General features: G+C 40.3%; 1 protein-coding gene across 1 annotated transcript in view; it reads left to right on the forward strand.

Moving 5' to 3' along the window:
• The first annotated feature begins 3,025 nt into the window (after window positions 1–3,025).
• The window catches only part of LOC142383698 (solute carrier family 45 member 3), a 33,893-nt gene continuing 18,930 nt past the window's right edge, over window positions 3,026–17,988 (forward strand). The window contains exon 1 of the mRNA XM_075469356.1: window positions 3,026–3,103. The gene's annotated coding sequence lies outside the window, so the exon portion shown is untranslated. The remainder of the gene's footprint in view (window positions 3,104–17,988) is intronic.

A 17,988-nucleotide genomic window follows, 5' to 3' on the forward strand; every position in this document is an offset into this window, starting at 1 on the left:
TTAGTTTTTCTTTTTATGCTTTTTTTTAACCTGGCTGCGACCAGTGATGCACTTCACCTGACATTTGGTTGAAGGATTTATTAAATCTTGATGGGTTACCCACAGGGACATAATCTCTCTGAAGTTATGATCCATGCCGTTAATTTGAATTAAATTTCTTCACGTAAATTAATTTCATCAAATGTTGCCACAGCCACAGGCAAATCAACAAAGCTGACAGTGTAGCAGTCTGACTGTAGGAATAAACAAAATGGCCAGCTTCAGCTAAGGTTACGAAGCTTTTTTATAGCTTCACGTTGAAGCCTGCATCTGCTTTTATCACACTGCCGGGCTCAGAACTGTCAACATTGCAAGAAGATGTATTTCTGAGTGTTTGGCATTCTTAGGATTGGTCTCAGTAGCCTTCAATGCTGGGCTTTCTTTGAGCAGAGAGCCGGAGACCGATTCGGCATGATAATAAATTTCACTCGCTTTTCTCACAGTGCACCACAGCAACACATTCAAAACAATGATATATCAAGTATCAGATATCCAAATAGAAACTAAAAGCAACATAGGCAATCATTGATCTGTTTGGCACAACCGAAACCACAGAGAGATGAGTGAAGGAATATGTCACAGACACCACTGTGCGGTCGTTTAAAGAATGAAGAATAAAACTTGATACAAAGTGCAGTAAACAAACAAAAAGAAACTAAACAAAATGAATGTCTTTTGTCTTCATGTATTCAAGACTGTTTTTGGATGCCCTGTTCTTATCACTGAGGATTAGTGAATTTAGGCTCATGCCACAGAGGGAATTTTGGGTTATTCAGACATTGCTCTTATTTGTAACAAACAAGAATGTAAATATGAAGAGTATGAAGTGCTTGAATCCAACATAGTTTTCTATTTAAAATCATTTATAAGATAGGCCTCCAATCTTTCCACCACACGTGGAACTTACCAAGGAATTACACGAGAGAAATAGACAGATTAGACTCACTGGACAACAGTCTGCGATACCCATGAATTAAAGCATGGTATAAATATAAAGCAAATAACAGGATTGGATATGTCTCGGGTTGTAGAAAATAGATTACACTACCAAGTATTTTACCATTGCTGATTGACAGGATTTCATCTCAACAGTTTGGGGCCTCTTTTATTTTATTTTTCACTTTATAATGTGCCTTCAGAAGATGAAAGGTGTCCCAGAAAGTGTCTCATTGAAATAAGCAATGCTTAACCTGAAACCGACACCTCATGAATGGCAGCAAATTTTGCTCCAAAACGTGTCACTTGTGTCGTGTGCATTACTTGCACACACATCATGGATGCTGGCATTTGAATCTGGGATTGATTACAAGCCAGGTGGTCCCTCTCCTCTCTAACTCTGAGGACACAGTGTCCAGGATTTAAAAAAGAGAACTTTAAAATTTTCATCCATCAGATCGCTTGACAGTTTTTTCGTCTGCATGTCAGTCCATCAACAATGAGCTTGGACCCAGAAAATGAGGTGGCATTTCTTGAGCTTGTCGATTTTTTTTTTTTAAGGTAGATTCTAAACTTTAAAATATTTAGACCATATTGTTGCTTGAGTACAGAGATTTATCCTGATGATGGGTTTGCATCCCCACCCCGCTGTGACTGGTGTGCAGTTGGTGAGAGTGAGTTGTATGGCTTTGTTTTTGCTGGTATTTTTAGTGAATATCACACTTTTCCTCACTTTACTCTCTTTATGTATATGTGATATTATTGTGGTCATTAACTCGTGTTTCCCTGTTCCAACAGATATCCTTTGAATGGTGTTACAGTGCCGCCGCGCCCCCCCCCCCCTTTCTGTCTTCTCAAACCCCAGCTGGTCGAGGCGGATGGCCACCCTTCCTGAGTCTGGTTCTGCCAGAGGTTTCTTCCTGTTAAAAGGGAGTCGTTTCTCTCCACAGTCGCCTCAGGCACGCTCAGGCCGGGAGATTGGACCGAAAAACAAAAAGTTTTCAGTGTAATCTGTTGGTTTTCTTAGCTAGGAAATTGTTTTTGAATTGGCTCTATATGAACGAATTGGATTATTTGATGAATTATGATTATTATTAATTAATTGAATTCCAATTGGCTTGAATTGGACTTACTATCTAAGTGCCTTGAGATGACATTTGTTGTATTTGGCGCTATATAAATAAAAATGAATTGAATTGAATTGAATGACATTGAGCAATCTTTTTGCATTTACGGTTATACCTCTTATAGCAAGCCAAATTTGTATTGACACCTAATTATTTGAATTGATATTGAATTGCAATCTTTTAAGGTTGGAATTGAATCATTCAGAAAATTAGTAGTGATACACAGCCCCAGTAACCCTCATTAGTCATTAATCATTGTAAGAAGTCATTGAGTTGGGCTATTTCTGTGGGCAGGGGTGAGCCATTCTTTGTTCCAATGGAGCTTAAGAAGACTGAGTGAACACACTCCACTTTTTAAATAATTGGTTTGTGTAGAGGATGTGTGGCATTGTACAATTTTATATCATTGATATTTTATACGTATTTTCATTTCTGTTTTAAAGTTCACAAAACCTTTTAAACCTTTTAAACAAAAATCAGGCTACGTAAAAAAACCCAAAAAAAACCCAACAAATTTAAATATCATAGATTTAATCGTTAAAAGGGTTTATCAATATTACTTTATATTTTCTTTTTAATTACAGCAAGATAAGAACACATTTTTTCATTTATTTGTTTACAGCCGTGCTTTAGTCACTTGCCGCTATCACTTCCGGTACACCAAAGCCTTCAAATTTAAAAATAAAAGCTGGGGTTTTCATCTAGAAACCTTTTTAAAGAGCATTTTACCGCATCAAAATGTGCACACTAGTTACTTAAATTCTGAATTATCTCTTCAAAGATATTCAAGTCGTTTTGCAAGAAGGCTTTGCTTTGTGAAGAACACAAGTGTGTCTTTTTTTGTTTATTCTGAAAATCCATACCGGAAAAGGCTTGTCATTGTGAGCAACTTGGTAGCTGCTGTCACAGCTGGGTAGTTGGCTGTCGAAGTTGAGCAACAGTGGTACGTCGGGAGCGAGCGAGTGGTTGCACGGATTTCTCGGAGACCCGCACATCATAAGGTGAAGATTATACTTAAGAGAACATTGTATTTGGACTGTGTATCTATTCCACAGCTCGTGCTCTATGCAGTCTTTCTTATACAAGTGTACTGACGCTAATTTGCAACTTAACGGTCGCTACTGAAACTTATTCATCGTATGTGGCAACGGTTTACCGCGTCGAGACCGCAGACTACGGGTGGAAATTTTGACCGAAACGTTGTCGGGTGTCGCCGGGTTTTTACCTGAGTTGCTGATTCGGTTCACCTGGCAGTAGAATTGTGCGGTGGTGTTCGGATTTAAGGCCAAAATGTGTGGAATTAGCCGGATTCTAGCAGCACGGTCCTTTCTGGAAGTTTTTTCCACTCAGCGGCGCTGACTGCAGCAGTGCCGCCAGGCACTCTGCACACTGATGTGCTGCCAAGTGCCATAGTGGCAATAACTTTACGGGCTTACCGACCGATACGACCTTTTCTGTCCACCCTAAAGTGGCCGTGTTGCCGCTGAACCCCGCTGTTTGACACATGGTGATAAGGGGGAGGCGTTTGAGGACACCCCGCTCGGAAAGTTACTGACACACTGCTTAAACTGGCAGTGGCTTTGACTGTGTTAACGCTTGAAACCTTAACGTTGGTTCCTCTTGATTTATTTCAGAGGTCACGCATGCAACGAATTGTGAGGAAAAATATCTCTCTGTGTATTGCAAGTTAACAGCATTAATAGCAGTTAATTAACTGAGTAAACTCACATGTTTTTACACTTGATTGGCTAATTGTGGGATTACATATTTCTGCATAATGATAATTGAACAGGACTCCCAGATTTGAATGTTACTTAATCTAAAGCTCATTGGCTTTGCACAGAAGCCCTTTAGTAATACCTTAATTATCATTTTATTTATCAACTGCTGACAGAAACTCAAGTTAATTCCTATCTGTCTGGATTAAGCATATGTTACAATGAAGCACATGATTTTATTCTCATGAAATGTATATAAAGCTATGGCTTTAGTTTCCTGGAAAAACCCAAACACAAGTTGTGGTTAAGCCTCCTTCTTTTGTAATGTCTTTTTTTTTTTTTTTTTTAGAGAGAACGCAATGTCTGGAATGTAAACTAAAATTTCTTCCAAGTAAACTTATCATGGCACTGAAAGTTAACATTCATTTTTGGGGTTTTTTAAATCTGGTTTCTTTGGCAAATACCAGAACCTCCAAGGCTCAAAAATCATATTAGTAGGGAAGGGGATCAAAAGGTTAAACAGCTTTAACCCATGACAGAGGGACTTTAATTGTCACCATGACTGTGACTCTACCATTACACAAAGACCCCTTTCCCCTCTTCATGGACGACTTAAGTGTGTTAAGTATTGATTCAACCCTGGAAAAAAGACTCTTCTCTAAAGCCCAGTTAGTCCTGGCAACTCTTATTTTCTTTGCAGGATTTTGTTAATTAATAACAAACACGAACCTTCTTATTTCCAGTCAATTTTATAAAAAAACATCTATGTGTGCCTCTGTTTGTGTGTGTTTATGTAATTATTAGGTGTGAATTGGGGAATTCTTGTGGTGAATTCAAACAATCTTGCATCAGAATGATCTTGAATGCATTCTTGCATTCGGTGCTTTAGCTTCATCTAGAAGTTTGACACCTACAAATCAGCGATAGGCCTTCATTATGATCAAAGTGGCAGATCTGGAAGCGGTCGCATTCCTGCCACTAACTACTCTTTGTGTTGCCTCAGGAGGGGTTCGCGCAGCTCATCTGTTCCATAGTGATAGAAATGCTTCCTCACCCAGGATGTTGTTGCTCGACCAGCTGGCTGTTCTCTAACTGCTCTCTGACAGTCTAATATACCCTCAAGCCAAGCGAAAGATAATCACCCACCGTCGAGGACACCAAGCTACTTAGCCAGACTGACGACTTTGCTGATTTAATCACTCATAGGCTGTTTATCTCCAGTTTGCTTTTTCTGTGCTTTCCATGTGTACCTGCCTTCTAAATGAATTACACCTGGGCTTTAGGTCTTTGAAGACAGGTGATGGAATATGTGATAACTGTCTTTTTTATGCCTTTACCTAATGGAGCGGCTTTTGCTGAAAGGGATTTTTTGTTCGGGGGGGGGGTTTAAGCTCTGGGCCCTCTTCAAAGCATTGTGTGCTGCTGTCACACTGATACGGTGTAGTCGTGAACAATCACAGGTATGCAATCTATATAATGGCTGTCTCCAGATCAGAGCAGAAGGAGAGACTCTCCCTTGAGTAGGTAAACACTCTTGTTTGGTGCGTGAGAACCCTTTTTGCCCAGAGCTGTCAGATTTGAAGTTTCACGTCTTAGTTTTTTAGTGCTTTTAGGTATGTCAACGCTTTTGCCGTGTCTCACTTTTCTGCAGTACAAAAAAAGGAATATGCACTCTTTGTGATTTTCTATTTTCTGTCAGTTGGGAAGTTAGACGTACCCTTGTCTGCACTGTAGTTGGACCTATTGCCTTGGGGGTTTCATGTAAGTCGAGCGTTGCCTTTAACTTGACAAAATCCATTCTTGCTGCTTCCATTTCCTTTTGTCTGTGTGTGAACTCTGATTTAGCAGAAGTTATTTTTACGATGGTGTGTACTTATCTTAAGGCAAACTTTCAAACCACTTAGACCTTACATTTGCTGCCAAAGCCAGGTGCTATTCATTGGGAAAACATTGAGCTCATTTGTTGAAACAGGAGGGGGAAGGAGAGGAATGGTTATGAAAAAAAAAAGATTGTTACCTTTTCTCTCTTTTTTTTTTTTTTTCATTTTGCATGTTTTTTCCTTAGTGGATCAACCAACCACTCAAAAGCAACTCAACACCTGCTTCTGGAGTGGGAGAATCCCACAAGAGCTGGAATGCCCATTATTAGACCACCATAACGCACAAACAGCAGGGGAAATGGATGAATATTAAGCAACCTGCCTGCTTCCTCTATCTCTCATTGACAGGAAGCAGGGGAGCCTTAAAGTTTTTCCAGTTCTCTGCTGGCTGTGGGGTCAAAGTACAAACGGCCTCTCTGTATGGGTGATCCACAACCAGTTGTGCCACAGAGAAGGACCACTAACAGGCTCCCGTAATGAGCCAAAGCTAAAAGAAAAGACGACAGCTACATGTCCACCTAGGAATCTCACCTTTGACACTGATCTCATTCTGCTTTTGGTTGTTTTTGATGGGAATTTCACCAGCCTGTTTGTTCTTTTTTTATGATATAACAGAGATTTTCATTGAAGAAGGAGACAACTGAGACTTCAGTTTAGCCCTTTGAGTTCATTCAGCGTTTGTCAAATATGTAGGCTACATTGTTAAAATGTGACACAACATGCAGACGTATTTGCAGAGTGGCGTTCATCTCTGGGCTCGTCAGATTGAGTCCCCTTGTGATCACGACTAGGATCGTAATAAACTTTCACTGATGCCAGAAGCTGAGGGCATATTCATCTAGGTTATCTGTTCTTTTAATATAATTTTTGATTAAAAGCATGAATATTCCTTGTCTTCACTTCAGTTTGGCATGAAATCGCTCCGTGCCAGAGTGTGTGGGCGCACTGGCACTGCCTCAGTTCTCTTGTGGCTCTCTTGGCCAACTGCTTTTCTCTTTAATCCTAATGCGCCACTCTGTATTTCTGTCATTCAAACTTAAATATGCTGTCACACAATGTGAGGAAAAATGATAGGATCCCCTGACTTCTAGTACACTCGGTTAATTCCATCATGACCAGGGATAGTCAAACTGATCGTTGCATGTTTCCATTTATGAATCATTTTGGTTAGGAACTCTGAAGGTGTCAGCCGACAGAATGCAAAGCAATGTCTGTCTAGGTTTAGTCACGTGGATTTGACAGCTGGTGGAATTTTGTTTTCGGCCCTGTTAACATATTATCTACCACAAATTGCTGCTTACTGCTGATAGAACTCGTCAAAAAGTACGACTCCTTCTTTGTGCGTTTATCAATTAAGCCCCCTTAACTTTTAACAAGTTAGTCTAATCCCCAAATATAATTTCAGTTTTAGGTTAGATCTTGTAAAGTTTTCCATAAAACTGACTACAAACTCATGTCGCTCATAATTGTGTTATATATGTGTTGTATCGCATAGTTTACAAGAAAAAAAAAACATTTTAAATGACATAACCTACAGCAAAAAAACAACATTTTTGCACAGTGTGGGTCAGGTTATGTGTAATTTAGTTCCTTCGATGGAAAACTAGTTGAACATTTTATGTAACTTCCTGTGCCTGTCTATTCTTGTGTGTTAATATCAGATATCAAAAGCGCACTGTGGCTTATTTTGTCTTGGTATTGGTATGAAAGACATAAGCAACATTGCTGTAAGTGTCACCCACATCTGAAGGACATTTAGCCAGCATCTCACTTTGCCTAATTTCTCTGTATGGATGCAGATTTCTACTCGGGTTTGAACATTTTCAGCTTCCTATTTTTGTTTTCTGTCCGTACCGGTTTGCTCGCATCCTCTCTGTTTAAGAAAGTGTAGCTTTTCAAAACTTTTTTTTTAGCCTTTTTGAAGACTCCATATCTCCATAATCAGAGTGTTTTGTACTTGTGTTGATGTTACTGTGCCTGCTGAAAGGGAACTCATCCAACTGCACGTCAAAGTGTGTTTATGGGTAATACTGAGAAGTACGCCTACATGTGTAGGGAAAAAAAACGTATAATGTCAGGTAGAGTGAGGTTGGATGAATTTCATGATGTCCTGTCCATTGTGAATCTCGCAATCTGTTCGGAGTGCTGTGCGAAATTGGTGGAGTGCGGTCGTACCCTTAAAGTGTTGGTAATTCGGTTAGTGAGTTAAGAGTAAAAATATTTAGAAAGAAAATCTGTGTTTTTAAAATGAAGTAATTTAGTTGTCATATTATCTCGCCATTGACTCGTGAAAGCGTTGAATGTAAGTCTAAATTTCATCATACCCAAAATTACCTGAATGCTTTCAAGAAAACCATGTTACTTGAGGCTAACATGGCAGTGCTCGTTCCCCTTTTGAGAAATATTCAATCCATTAAGAGTTCCATTTCTCTCACTCCCCATCTTTCAGCTTCATTCAGTTTACCGACTTTACGTCTGCCTACATGGTCTAAATGCGGAGGAGAGTGCGCGGCATCAAAGGAAAAACATCCTTAGCTCCTGCTCTCATAAAAGGTGGCGAGCAGAGGGCGAACAAGTTTAACTCTTTTCTGTAGTTCCCCATTTACAAGAAGCACAGTTTTGACAGTTTGGCACAGTAGTTGTCTAGATGAGACAAGCACAGGCCCCTGAGCGGGGATAACACAGGCTGTCCGGAGACATTTTCCCATGGTGATAAGGACTTATCCAGATGTTTGCAATACATATTCACACCCTCCACACTCTCCTGGGCTTCTCAGGAGGGTGTTTAAAATAGAGGACCTGGAAAAAGAAAATCTGGTAAGGCATTTAGTGTTCGAATTTATGAATGGCCCTGTCACCTCCTGATCATTTCTTGCTGAGACTAACAGGGAATCCCAGTCCAAGGGAACAGTGAACAGCCTCAAACATGATTTGGTCCTCTGTGAAGTTTGGCTCTGCGAACGGGAAAACGGCATATTATAAGACACCGCAGTGTTCTCTTTCATGTAGCAAGCTGAAGGGGATGCTATTGAGTGTTTCAGGGAGACCTTTGATATTTGAGATGCTCTTTGCACTTGTGAAAGGGCCGAGCTTGTGTTTTGAGTCAATCTGCATGTTTGAGCTTTGATGACCAGTATTTATGTCAGAGAGGTTCCTTACAGCAGGCTCCTGGGATCAGCAACATAGCTCACACGTGAAAAGATTTTGGCCAGTGTTTGCGCACACATGCGTACACACATTAATGTATACAACCCTCACTAATGGAAGAGTTTTTCCACCCTTGTTGCTGTCAAACAATGTCATGTTTGTGAACTTTTTAATGAGATTCCCTTTCAGAGGGCATGATTAAAAGGAAGGAAGGAAAGATTTATCTTGATTACATGTTTCTTTTGTCAGCAGGATTTTTGTCTTGTAGTGCTGATGATTGACATTTCTTTTTTCCCCAGAAGGCCCAGGGTAGCTTCTTGCCTTTTAGTCGACATTTAGAGTTTGTGCCTACAAAGATGATGACGTTTGTAACCCCCTCCTATTGTGTAATTGTGTTTCTGTGCTGTTGTTGTTATTGTTCTAAAAGAAAGGCTTGATTATAATTGCATCTCCACCACAGAACAGATTTTGACAGTTGGCAGGAAGTTTGTGAAAAAATTATTCAAACATTGTGTTTGCACACAATAATAAGCATACAGGGAGAGTCAATGTGTGTGTGTGTAGAGGGAGTGATGCCTTCTAACAGGAACAGAGAGGAGAGGACTTTGCCCTTCTTTTCTATCTTAACCATCTGGTTTGCCACTGCTGCTCTGACAACAGCTGGAGAAGGGGGATGGACCTGATATGATGCGTCTCATATGCACTCATATTAACTTCATCCATGCTGCTGTAAGGTTGATGATTGTGGAGGACAGAGTGTATTGAAAAACTCCTTAGATGTACGATCTGGTGGTCTATCTTAGCCCATAACTTCTGAGGAATGACTGTACACTTTGATTTAAGTTTGATAACTTGCATTTTGATTGTGAGCTGAATTTCTACACTGTAAATGCCAGTTAGTGCTTTCTGCATCAGTGTGGCTGCATGGGTACCTCTGTGCAAAAAGATAACACGTTTTGTGTATCCAAAACTTTTTGGACATTCAAACCAGCCTCAATGTATACATTTGAGTGAATGATATAAACGTTCAAAGATGTGTGTTAAGCTTGTGCAGCAATGTAAGGAAAGAGTTTAAAATGAAGAGAGGCCTCTAGAGATCTGTTAGTTTGACATCTCTTGCATGGTTCAGAAAGTAAAGCTTTCAGTTCATCCTAGGGCTGTCACGATAACAAATTTTGCTGGACGATAAATTGGCCAAGAAATTATTGCGATAATCGATAATATTGAATTTTTCGCGACTTTCAAACGATTTAATGACAATGGGATAAAAATGCAATAAAAATGCAAATACACCCTTTTAAATATCAATAAATATGATTTTATTAAAATAACAATGAATAATTTCTTTCAAAGTTGCTTGTAAACAAACATGGGGCATTTCACACACACACAAGCATGCACGCACACACACACACAAACAGAGTAAACAATAAGAACACCTACCCACCCGAGGTGGCATTAACGAGAGCAAGAGATGTCATATTTGTGTCCTGCAGAGCAGAATGCTATGGTCAAACACCAGCCAAATTATCATGTGAACAAGAGCAAGAACCGCACCTACACACAAACTGCTAGACTGTGAGAACCTTTGTGAACAGTGCAAAACAGCAACCCCCACCCAGCTCTTTTTCCCCAGCTCTGAAAACTGCAACGGGTGGTTATGTTTTAGGTGCATGATCATGTTGGTTGTATTGCTGGATTTACATGGCACCGTTTTATTACAAATCCGACATATCGGCTCGTTTAGATTCAGTGGCTCACCCTCATCATTTGGCTGGAAGCCAAAGTGGTCCCACACGGGAGCTTTCGCCGTTTTCTTCGGCACCAGTTCCATAACTTTTCTTTCGTTAGCTGCTATCTGACTTGACGCGAGCTGCGGCTTCTGCGAGGTAACAGTCGAACGAATGCTGCTGCTAACTATCAGAGGTCAGCAGTAGAACACATGGTCTCAAACGGCGCAAATATGTTACCGGGGGAACGACCTTTTTTTTTTCAGGGAGGCCTGCACTGAAAATTGAAAATGCTCTAACGTTCAACAATCATTGCGCTGAGTGAAAGCGCCCATCATTCGGTTAGATAGGGAAAAGGCGGGAGTGGCGAGGAAACAAATTTTTTATTTTTTTTAAATAGACTTATTGTGGCCAGAAAAGTGATCGTGCTTGGAAAAAGTTATCGGACAATTTATTGACTTATTGGATATTGTGACAGGCCTAGTTCATCCACAGTGGAGCAACACCACCCAAAGGTGCTCTCTGAGATTTAGGTCAGAGGATTTGCTAAATATTCTTTTTACAGGCAGCTGATCATCCTGAAAAAAGGGTACGCTTCAATGACAGGAATTTTTTGTCCAGTTTCTTTAAATTTACATACAAAGTCTATGAATTCAGAGTTTATGAATTCATGACTCAGCACAAGTTCACCTACACACTGTAGCCCTTTGTGTTTCATCTTAGTGCTGCCTGGTTCTTCTCTTGGATTTTGACCAAGAAGTCCAAAGGCTGCTGCATGTCCTTTTTCAAATGAAATCCTAGCTGTCTGATTCATTGAGCTCATGGATGGTTTCTGCCACATCACTCTCTCTCTGAACCCATTCTCAGTCCTACTTTCAATAGTCTGAGAATTGCCAGATCCAGCTCCATGCACACTTATCCCTGAAGCGATACTTGCTGGACAATTATGTGGTCCAGCACACTGATGATCTTTCTGGGCCTGTTTTGATGTTGCTCTGATCTGATGAATATATCAAACAGGGCTGCATGATACTGGACAAAATTTTCATGGCAATGTTTTATTTTTCTGCAATGGGAACAAGCTTGAAACTCAGAGTTAAATCAGAATAACTCCTTTTCAAGTGTAAATCTGATTCTTATAAAGATTGATATTTATTTAGATTTTTTATTAACATGTTTCTCTGTTGATTAAGTAGCATTTAATGAAATAACCCATCTTAACCTCACTGGTAGCTTACGTGGGAACAAAAATCCTTGCATTAAAAGCGTCTCTGGCCTCTTTGTGGGACAAGAAGACGTCCAGCTACTTTTGTTCACATCCTTAACTCATTCGCTCCCAGCCATTTTCAGTGCAGAGAGACCCATACTGCCAAGTGTTTTACAGTATTTTGACTGATTTTCCAAGACCCACAGAAAAGTGTGTCTTATGACTATGTACACACCGAAATTACCAAAAGAAAGAGTAGACTCTCTTCTTTCATCAGGAAAAAAAAGTTTGTTTCTACCATTTTCAGTCCTTTAGTAATAGACAGTAGAACATAGGTTGGTTTCACCAAAAACAGCTGTTTTTGACCAAAAAATGGAGAAAACAAGCTTTTTGTGCAAAGAAACCTGTCAAGCAGAACAGTGACTTTGATGCTAACATTTTTTGCTTTAGTGACACCTCAAACATCTGAAAAGTGGTTTCCTTCCATAAAACGGCAAAAACAACACTGAGAAGGTATTTTGATAGCATAGCATTGTCTGAGTCATCAGAACTGTCTGGTGGTGCGCTCCGCTGAGGTGAAATGCGCGCACGCCGCCGACTCTCCGCTTGGCCCGGGTATCTCGTCGGTGGATAGTAGTGGTACACTACTTCTGCTGCACAGAAGGCTCTGTTCGAGCGTTAGCTGCCTAAATTTTTTGTTTTGTCTCGCCGGCGACATTTTCTCCTTCTCCGATCTTGGCAATTATAGTTTACAAACATTTTGATTAGTCTCATTGGCTTCAAAGCCGCTTCAGTCTTCTTCTACAATCTATGTGATCTTTACTCATCTCCCATCCAAAGTAAGTAATTTTGCCAGTATATTCTCTGTTTAGTGTTTACAAGCCTAAGATTTAGTGACAAACTCCGCTAGATTGTTCCCCAGCCTGCTCCGTTAAAAAACGCAATTGACGTCTATAGACGTCTTTGGCAGTCAACGGTTGAATTTAAATTGACGTCTATAGACGTCAATGGCAGCCAATGAGTTAATGTTGGTGTCTCAATAGAGCAGAAATTTTGAGAAAATAACATTTAACATTGCCTGTTGTTTTGTAAAGAGAAGCAATTACGCAACATAATGTGAAGCTGTAACAATGATTTTGTAATATTTAAACCTTACCGTGTGTTTTTGTTTTTTTATCCTTAACCCTAACCATATCAAAATCTAAACCAAACCAAATTTCTAGGCCTAAACTCAACCCAACTGTGACTGAAAGTGACGTAGAAAAGTGAAAAGATGTTAAGCAAAACTCAGTTGGATGACATTCAAACTCGGTTCTCTTGCATCATAGTCTGTAAATGTAACTATTCATATATATTATTATATTCATATACTTCTGCAATATTACAAAAAAAAAATAATAAAATCATCTTATGCTCAGGTCCAGGCTGCTGGACTTATTTCTTTGAGGAAAGCCTACATTTCTCTGACACATGGCTAATTCATTTAGCAAATTTTAGTACTTAATGTGACATGCATCAGTCCTGAAATAATTTCTGAGTTCATTGTCTCTTTTTATCTACAGGGACTGAGGTGTTGTGGATATTGTCATATAATTGATCATTAATGGGATGTAAGGTTGTGTGAAACACCGGGATCATCGAGCCCCTGAGGACTACATAGAGAAGTCTTGGACCAATCGTGTTGTGTTCAAGTATAGATAACTGTTGAGCTCTTTGATGGTCATTGGAACAGTGCTAATCCAGTCCTACATAGCCCTAAAAGCTAATGAGTATGTATAGAAGCTCTGTGTTTACGCATCAGCCTCACGTATTTACTTAAAGGTTAATTTGCTGTGGAGGCACACAGTGAGTGATTGATCTTTCCCATTTCATTCTTTGTTTTATGTATAATGTTGGTGACATTTAGGCTTTATTGGGTCTCTGCTGTTAGGCCAGGAGTAGTGGCCCTTGAGTTCTATTTCTGCTGCACTGTTTTGCTTTACATGGTTTATCCAAGCTCAGGGCTGTGTGTTGTAGCTTATTATGGGCATGTTGGGCTTGGCTGGTACACGAGAAGCCGGGTTTGTGGAAAAGGCTACCGTGCAGTCAGTAATCTTGACCTGTCCAGAATGCTTGTATATCTCAAGCTGAAACTGTACTCAAGCAAGCCGTGCTTTGTTAACAATAGAAGCATCACTACAGCACGCCAGAAAAGCCTGTAGATATGTAAAGCTTTGTTGAAGTTATCTGCTTTCGGAGCAGCGTAGCTGTTTGTGGACAGAGCTGTGTCTGGTATATGTGGTACTTGAGGTTTTGGGTGTCTTGACCAGCCTCTGTTGTTTCAGTGGGCACCTCATTATTCTTCCATACAGTTCCCCTAAACTGACACAATGAAAAGCTTTTTCCAAGCTTAGTCAATTATTAGAGCACTGGGAGGATGTGCATTCAGGACATATATATATATTTGCTAATGGGGAGGGTAATTGCACAGTGTGAGAGTACCATAACCAACAAAGTTAAAGGAGAGGACACTTTTCTGAGTGAACTTTAATGAGTTCTAAATATATCAGAGAAAAAGATGTGAGAGGACACAGATGTTAGAGCTGAGCTGGTGAGGCTCGGCCTTTTTCCAAAATATGATTGTTAGGCTCTGTTTACATTGATTAATTTCACCATTTCTTCGTGTCGGCGTCCTGCAAACTATTTACATTTACACACAAAGTTGCTGTCCTCTCAATAAAAGCCTAACTGTTTACTCTGAAACGGGGATCGGCTGATTCGCTAGTCACATGATTAATCAGCCATCACATCACATGATCGCCCTTGCTTTATTATTTATTATGCTTTATTATTTATTCTTTATTATTTATTCTTCGGCGACAACAACTTGGTCCACGAAATCGTCCAAACATGCGCTGCTTCTTCCCGGTCTAACCCAAAAGCGGCGCTCCATGTACGGCTTGCGTTGCTGCAGTGGCTGGGTTCTCATCATAAAAGCTTGTTGAATCTGGCGCCTCCTTGCCACGTATTGTTGTGCACAGCGTACTACCAGCAGTAGGACATGGAGCAGGCTCCCATGCTGATCGTGGTTGTCCATGATTTCCATATTCTTCTCGATGACACGAATAGAAAGGAAGTGTGTAACTGAAGTGAAGCACGCCTGTTTGTTTTTAGTTTCCCAGCACTCAAGTCAAATGACCAACGATACCAGCCTAGCGAATCAGGGAGGAGTACGTCCGCAGTAGCTAGAGCTTAGCACTGCGGATACTCGTTTCTCACCGTTTACAACTGCTAAAATCAGCATCGTATGCGAATGCTTACGTGGGCTCCGGCGTCTTTGAATCCTTCCATCTATGAAGTCGTATTCCAGTATTTTAATGTAAACGGACAGTGCATCCGCGATAGAAACGATATAGAAACAGATTAGTATAAATGGCACCTTAGAGTTGTCTCAATTCCAGGCAAGCCGCTCCTGTTGCAGAAGGGAAGTGCTGCCAGCAGCCTTTCTCCGCACTTTGCTTTATTGATCTGCCTCCGGGCTGCAGAAATGGAGATTCCTTAAAGCCAGTCGTAGTCTAATGACATTACTCAACACCCCAACTCACCCTCCCCCAACTAACCACCCTCTCCATTTTAGATCTCCCTGTGCTCCACTTCTCCTCTTCCTCTCACTGTTATCAAATTAAAAGCTTTTCTATAGAGGGCTGGTCTTGGCCTGCAGGCGCTGGTTACAGACAAGGAAGCCAGCCAGGAGGTGGAGTGAGTAGATGTGTGCATGTGTGTGTGTACGTATGTGTATCTGTGCATGTTCTTGTGTACTCAAATAGGGTTTTTGCGTGCTGAGCTGGTGAACCAGGAAAAGGGTTAAATCAGTCCACAGGCTAATAGTCATGCAGCGGTATGAGCTTAACTAAGACTGGACTGGAAGATGGGAGGTAATGAGAGAGGGTGGGAGAGCTGCTGCTGCCCTGACAGGCAGCTGAACATGATACTGGGTCAGAGGGTATAATACAGAATTTTTTTCAAGTATGGTTATAGATAGTGGGAGAGAGAGGGGGGGGGGGGGCTCAGTGTGGAGCTGTTAGAAGATATCTTTCCAGTCTTTGTTTTCTAGCTGCCTCTTTTGCTGTTTTTGTACATCACAACTTAGAGCGTCACTTTTAATCGCATACCTCAGGTATAAGTTTTAGCTAAACTGATTTTTGCCTTTCTGACACAACATTGAAGGGAAAACAGAAATGCCCGATTTTCAGATACAGGCAGCCAGAATTTCAGATACAGGCAGACAGAAACCAGCAGGACTCCTCGAGTGCTTGGGGATTTTCCAATCCCACCATACAGGCGTAGACAGAGAGGGAGAATGATGGCATGGAGGCAAAGGACGTGGGCCAAATAAGAGAAGAAGAAGCAGTGGACATGGACAGGATGAAAAGGCAGGTGGTCAAAAGAGTCAGTGCTCTGCTAACAAATTGTGGGTGTTGATTGGATAAAGAGCTAGATCAGTCTTTGGAATAGATTAGATGCACAATATTTTACCAACGTGAGCCTGTAGATTGACCTTTTGAACTTTTCTTCTTTGGCTTGTTGGTATTATTTTTAATGAATACTCTGCTTACTCACACTTTTCACAACAAACAGTTAATGCACAAGATACAATACAGAGGAGTGAGTGATGATTTTTTATTTATTTATGAATACAAGCTCTTCCAGCTACTTATGTTTGTGGTTTTTAAGATGCTGTCATTTAGCCAAACAAGGCGAATTTACACTGGATGTGAAGAACTTACTGCTTTCTATGAAATAACTCTTCAATGGTGTGAGTTAATGACAGGAAAAGGTCAGATGGATCATTTTGAAATAAAAACAATTTTAATCCAGTGAGCGCACAGCTTTAAAGATGGAATCTATTTTTTAAATGCATGTTAGAGACGTGAAGTCATCTCTCAACTGCATCTAAATGCAGGTAAAAATGAAAGGTTAATACATGGCTACATTGATAATTAGATTCATTATAATTTTTTTCTCTTAATAAGAGCAGAAAACTGAACATCTGACTGTAACTGAGCAACAGTTTGTGACGTGATATGGGGTTGGTTAGAATGGCAGTGTAAAGATTAAATTAAATGTTGCTGTGTTATGAGAGTTTTTCTTTAAAATGATATGTCATTTCCCTCCATCTGTTAAATAAATGGTCATGTTTGTATGTTAAATTACTGTTGAATTCGAGCACCTCTCTAAACAGTGAGCTGGTTGTTAATTTAAACCTATTAAAATTTTAACTGCTTTACGAACTAAATGTAAACATGCCTTATTGAGGTGGAAAGAAAACTCATTTGCATCTGCATCCCTTTTCACCTTGACACAATAGGTCTTCAGTAACAGGAAAGCCACAGTTTGAAGGATGCATATTATCAGCTACATTGACTTACAAGAGGACACAGAGCTGAACTTTGCTGCGCTCCATTGTTGAGCTATTTGCATGGACGAGCATGATATACATACTAGGTATGCTAGGAATAGCTGGCTTCATTTTCTTGTCAGGGCAGGTGTATAGGTTTACCTCAGATTAACCATTTTACATTTACATATACACCCCAGTCCCACAACCTAACCTACATTCCTCTCATGTTAACCTGACAAGTGCATATGTATGTCCATCAGTGTGGATCATTATTGCACATCTAAGCAGGGCTTAAAATGAATCTTAAAGACAGCATCGCTCTCTTAGGAGCCGTGCACTATTAGTTTCCTTTTTGTTCTATCAAACTTTAGGGATTTATCTTGAGCCATCGTCCTAGTTACAATATGTACAGAGAGATGGAAATACCTCCTCACATTTTGGCACTAAGGAGTATCATTAGACCCTGTAGAAGACATTCTTCCTGCTCCAGAATAAAATATGTTCCTCCATCGCATCGTCTAACAGAAGTTCTACTTTTAAGTAACTGTGACAGGTTTACTGTTTCAGTTAACCGGGCTGCAAAGTTCAGGAGGAAAATGTTAGTAAGCAGTCAATCTGCTTCTGTCATTGTCTCTGAAATGTTAGACTGGTTATATGATTTGTGATGAAAGGCGGGGTCAGGGGTCACAGTGGCGGATGTGGGTTCAAGATTACAGGCCAGTCAGCAGGATCAGCTTGGTTAGGGCTGCCTTTCAAGTGAGCAGTGGCAGAACTCAAATCAAACTTAACGTTTCATTTAAATTGAGTTAAAAAGGCTCTTTGTT

The sequence above is a fragment of the Odontesthes bonariensis genome, chromosome 7 (assembly GCF_027942865.1).
Source record: "Odontesthes bonariensis isolate fOdoBon6 chromosome 7, fOdoBon6.hap1, whole genome shotgun sequence".
Lineage (NCBI taxonomy): Eukaryota > Metazoa > Chordata > Actinopteri > Atheriniformes > Atherinopsidae > Odontesthes > Odontesthes bonariensis.